This window comes from Lissotriton helveticus, chromosome 1_1, assembly GCF_964261635.1.
Source record: "Lissotriton helveticus chromosome 1_1, aLisHel1.1, whole genome shotgun sequence".
NCBI classification, from domain to species: Eukaryota; Metazoa; Chordata; class Amphibia; order Caudata; family Salamandridae; genus Lissotriton; species Lissotriton helveticus.
The window spans coordinates 1,877,688,595-1,877,694,542 of NC_136057.1; the positions used below are offsets into that span (position 1 = coordinate 1,877,688,595).

The 5,948-nt window shown below is 43.3% G+C and overlaps 1 long non-coding RNA gene across 1 annotated transcript; it reads right to left on the minus strand.

The window, feature by feature from the left end:
• Nucleotides 1-1,734: 1,734 nt before the first annotated feature.
• LOC144754357 (uncharacterized) lies at nt 1,735-5,724 on the minus strand. The gene is made up of 2 exons (XR_013594715.1): nt 4,460-5,724; nt 1,735-3,871 (listed from the first exon to the last, which is right to left on the minus strand). It is a non-coding gene; the product is annotated as an uncharacterized LOC144754357 (long non-coding RNA).
• Nucleotides 5,725-5,948: the final 224 nt, after the last annotated feature.

Genomic DNA, 5,948 nt, shown 5'->3' on the forward strand with positions numbered 1-5,948 from the left:
GGACGGCCGCGTATAGCGTTGGCGAAATTGACTTTGCCCTGGTATGACGGTGGTATAGCTTTGCCGGATGTCAAGCGCTATTATTGGGCGTCCCAGCTGAGTGCTATTAACCATGCCATGTATGGTCCTATTCCTAATCCTGCATATGATATGGATAGGTGGCAACTACCGGGGGGCGATTATAATAGAGCGCTGTACTCCAGGACCGCCAGGAGGAGTCTGACGGGCCCCACTGCGGTGGCGATACGTGTATTGGATAGTGCAACATCGGCCACGGGCTGGTCGGATAAACTGACTAAGGCGACTCCCCTGTATGCTGCTGAGAGACTGGGTGGTCTGTGGTCCTCGAAGGGATTCGATCGATGGGACCTTATTGGTATTAGCACAGTGGGTGATCTTTGGGCCGTTGACCGAGTCAAAACATTTGATGAGCTAAAACGGGAATATAAGCTGAGTGATAGGGAATATTTCCGATATCTTCAGGTCCGCCATGCACTTGCCTCGGTCTTCCCTGCTGGTACTTCGATCCCTGAGTCTTCTCCTCTTGAAGATAGAGTGCTGGATGGACATGTCCCTGACAGCACTATTTCCCTCATATATAAAAAGCTTATTAATGCCCGTTTGGACCTTCTTGTACAGCTACGAGAGGCGTGGACTGGTGACGGTCTGGAATTAGACGATGAGGACTGGCAGGCTGCAATATCCTCCCCAAAAGAAGTCGCTATTCCGGCGCGTCTCCGACTGGTGCAGCTCAAGATTCTCCATCGCGTCTATGTCACGGGTCCACGATTAATCCATATGGGTTATTCTGAGGATGGGTTATGTCGGCGTGGCTGTGGTTTGCTTGCTACCTTCCTCCATATTGTGTGGGAATGCCCGGCGGTCGTGGTTTTTTGGAATCGAGTGCATGCGGTGATGGGAGCAGTGATGGGTGTCGGGTTACTCCCCGAGGCCAGACGCTGTTTGCTGAATGTTTGGGAACCAAATGACTGTACCATTGCTCAGACTCAATGGGTCACGCTGGGCAACATGGTCGCAAAGAGAGATATCGCTCAACTCTGGGGGTCTCATAGGGCACCATTGGTCTCGATCTGGGAGGAGAACATGGATTGGTGCATGTTTAGAGAAAAAACTGTGTACATCTCCCGAGGTAGGCCCAAGAAGTGGGGGAGGATTTGGGGTCAGTGGAATTCGTACCATGGAGAGATTTGTGACCCTCCCTTTGCTGACCCCCCAGACCTTCCGAATTCTCCTTGACTGTACGTTCCAGTGTTTTGATTTTCTGTTCTTTGTGAAGTGCTATTCACTCTTGGTCCCCGCTCCCCGCCTCTACGATTGTTTGATGCTTGCTTTTCGTTTGTCTCCCCCCTACGGTGCATTGCAGGACTGATATTGATACTTTTGCCTCGATTCTTTTTCTTATGTTTTTTCTTGTTGTTTGTATATCATAAAAACATGAAAACCTTTTATTTCTCCTTATCTGCCACATGTTCAGAGTCACACCATACTGTCACGCTGCCGGACCCTTGGGTTGTCGGCTGATGAGCTGTGTATTGATCTGTTCTTGCTATTTCGTATGATTGACCGGCCCTGGTGGTTGTAGGTCTGTCTCTGTATTCCTTTTCCACAATAAAGGTTTTAAAAAAAAATATATATATATATATAATTTTCATAGCTTCTGAAAACATGCAAGAGCAATACTACACTCCTAGCTGGGAATAATCACCACAAAACTGCATAACATAGCCATCCTTTATTAAAATATTATACAAACAGTAAACACATTAAAAAGAACAAATCTTTAAAAGAATACCAAGCAAATACTTGATTTAAAAATATGTTTGTACTATTGGGAAATTATCTGTCACTGTTATTCTAAGCCCTTCATTTTTGACATAGTGTTGATGGTCTTCTAAAGGGCTCATTTTCCTTCAAATTGGGCTGTGGGCTATCCATGTACTTCTCTCTGATCTCCCAGATCAGTTCTGAATTATGGTCTCTCTCCTCTCTGGTAACTAAGAAAGCACCCTCAGATTTCTTTGCATGCTGTAATCTTACAAATCAGATCTGAATGTCAAGATTTATTGTTTTGTTCGGTTAAAAATCATAAAAATGTACACTCTAATACATACATTGCCATATAAATGTTGAAAAATATTTAAATTAATTTATTATTGTGTCACAAACGTTGCAAATAATTAAAGTGACAAGTGCTGCATATATCCTTTTCGTATGACACCGCCCTTGGCCAATTACAGCTACCTAGGCCCTCAGTAGTCAGGTGGATCAAGATTATCATATGGAATTCCCCTCTGTCCAATCCCAATTGGCTGGTGTTTTCACACCGAGTTTTCTGAGGTGCAGAAACCCTGGACCTGATATTACAGGCTGGAAATGACAGTGGGAAAATCACTTTAGGCTTTGGCTGCAATAGCATCCAGGTTTGTTCCCTGGTTCAACTTGACCTTCTTCTCTGGCTAGGGGAGAGCATTCAATGCACACCCATGCCAGGACACTTCTTCATCATCATCTTCCCTCCGCTACCCTCTCACACCTCTCTCCCTCCACCCCCAACCCACACAGAAAGAGAACCCCCTACTGCCATTTACCATATGCTGACAGCAGGAGGTAAATGGAAGCCATAAACTACACAGATCTGGAAATTCCATGCAATTTTATGCCCAGTAACACCAGGTTCATATAATTATTCTCCATTTCGTTTCATGGGGGTGTAACTCATTGCAGTCGTGGTGGGGTGTTACTGCACTGTACAGTAACTTGTAATTAACGTTACACCCAAATTTGAAGGCAAGGACGCAAAGGCACTAAGACTCCCATTTAGAGAATGGCCAGTCCTCAATGGGAGCAGAGTAAGGCGCTCCACCACCCTGGTGAAAGGCAAATGGCACACTTAGAGATCTCCAACAGGCACTGCCTTTTTTACGATCTTTTACTCTCAGAGAGAGCACTTTCCAAGGAGGATACACAGATATTATTTATGATAGTTTGACTATTGCCCTTTTGGTTGAACCACATCTTTCCTTCTTATTGTTTATTGTTCAGTATTATATCTTGTCTCTATAGTTGTATATTTGCAGGCATTATCCAATGCAGTTACATGGTTTCGATACCAGCATGATCCGACCTGTTTCAGCCCACAAATTCTACCTGGTTAATTTCCTATTAAACTTTCACGTATTGACTTGTGTTTATTAAACCCATCCTCCTGAATTAACTTATCCTGGTCGAGGTTACTCTTCTTCGTTGTTAGTTTAATCCTAATTTCTGCAGAGCACAACACATTGGTATCAGGCAACCTCTTTTTTATGACCCAAACTTTGGCCAATCAGTTGTCACAGTGGGTTCAACTCCCTGCAGAGGCCCCAACTGTCAGATTTTTCTAAGCTCCCCTAACAAATACCAGAGCTTCAGTAAAGTGAAGGTATGAAAGATACACATTCTTGAGAACTGTAGTTACAGGTAAGTAGTTTTGATCTACTGCTTTACAGAATCTTTCAAATGTTTGAAAAAAAATTAACACAGCAGTATCAACATTAATAACGATTGGTGGTAACAAGGCTCACCATAAGTGTGCTTCATACAGGTACCCTGATATAGGCTCAGGTAGTAACCAAATCTTTCACCTATACTTCCACTGCCTTTACACTACATAACGGTTCTTAGTACTGACCTTTTACCTAGTTACGGTACTGCTTAAAGGACGTGGGGTTTTGGCTGAAAGCTCACCTTATTCATTATGCATGAGGATTCTTGGAATATCAGCAGGACTACCATCTCCTGCATAATAACTATGTATAAGGGTAATTCCTTCCGTCATCCTAGTCCAACATGACACAGCGAGGTAGATCCCCTGAGGGTACCATTTTGGGTATTTAAACACCATGGGCCTCATTTATGAGGCCGTGCGTCACTTTTACGCCGCTGGTGCGTCACTTTTTGTGACGCACCAGCAGCGTAAAAAATGTGCTTTGTTGCACCATATTTACAAAGTGACGCATCTAGGTAGATGCGTCACTTTGTAAACCCCTGCACCACATTATACCTACACCAGGTATAATGTATGCGGGGGGGGGCGTTCTGACGCAAGAAAGGGACATAGAAGTGACGCAGTGAAATCTATAAGATTTCACTGCGCCACTTCTTGGACACAAATGCGTCAATTTCTTAGGCCTGCCTCACAGCAGGCGTAAGACTGACACAGGCGCTTTCACATGGGACTTGCCCATGTGAAAGGATGCATTGCTGGAGTTGCGTCACTTTTGTGACACACTCCAGCAATGCGTCACTTTTGCGCCATACAGATACGTCAGAAATACTGATGTATCTGTAACTCCTTGCGCCATGATGCGTCATACTGTAAATATGATGCATCATTGGTGTCGCAACAAGGGCGCAGTGAAAAGTGACGCATCGCTGTTTTCACGCAGTGATGCATCACTTTTCATAAATGAGTCCCATATCTTTGTTGAGGAAGGGAGAGAAGAAAAAGGACTTCCATGCCGACACATTGACGCGAGACGCTGAGGTTCATACATGCAGACACTCCAGCTCGCATTGGTCTAACATCCCTCGCGGGTGTCAATCTCAAGACCAAGACGGGGTCCCACAGTCTCTAACTACTTCAGGTAGTAGGGTTTGCTTTATCCTAGAGGAATTCTTGAGTCTACACCTACATACATGTTAGGTACACGTAGGTACATCTACATAGGACGGCATCGTAGGAGAATGCATTTATTACTGTTATGTATTTTATATACTTGCCTATATTCATTGTTCTAGCACTATGGTAGGAATCTACCATCCCTTTACTCTATTGGTGCTTGTAATCAGTCATGCCTGTTTCTGTCTTATGGTTGTTTCAGCACACCTATTTTACATTAGAATGATGCTGGTTTAATCAATACTTATTGAAAAACGTCCCCACCGTTTATTCTGTGTATTCCTCTGAGACAAAAGTGAGCAAGAGTGACTGAGTGAAAAGTACTGTACTGTTTCCACAATTCCTGATGGGACAGAGTTGTCATGTTCTATAGTTGCCAAGAACTATTCTCTCCTTGGTAAGAAGGTTTTATAGTGGCACAGTGAGCTAGCTGGTATACAGGCTAACATACCCGGTTGTGGTGTCTGGAATCAGTCTGGACACCAATCCTGCAGTGTATGTTGTTTAAACACGCAGATCCTACAGCAAATAAACACGCAGATCCGATATAGGTTTATAGGAACTACACAACAGTTTGGCTGTACTGCCTGTCCCACTGTAAATTAAATTCTGGATTGCATATCCAAAAAGTAGTACTTGTTAATGGTTTGCATATCCCTTCCTGTCGCCGCTCTGCAAGTGTTCTCCATTGGGATCTACAGAAAAAGCACTGGTTTTGCTATCATGCCAATGGTAGAAGATCTGTTATCCTACCTGGTGGCACCTGTCTGTTCATGTTCCATTATGCTTCTGTGATATCGGAAGCATAATGGATATCGGAACTGGAACTGTCAAGTTTACATAGTGTTCTACCTTTATTGGCACCAAAAGCCACAAAAGTGTATCTTAAGTGTCAAAACCTTTTTGTTCTGCCCAAATACAATTTAAGACATTATTTAATATCTAGGGAATGCAATGTTACCTATGCTGGTGAAGTAGCTTGAGGGACAAAAATGGCTAAGCATATGTTTGATGAAATGAAATACCATTCAAAATTAGCTTTCATCAAAGCTGCAAACACAATGTTAAGATTCCATGAGGACTTCAACAAAGCAACCAGAATAAAGGTGCAAACAATACCTTTCAGAAATTATTTAACAATGCTAGTAGATATAAAAGAGATTGCTGACCGGGTCTTGTCAAACATCTGAATATTGCTGACTAGGGTACCTCAGCCATTTAATGCTGTCTGCAAGTTACTATCTGCTTGGGATCCACAGACAATCAT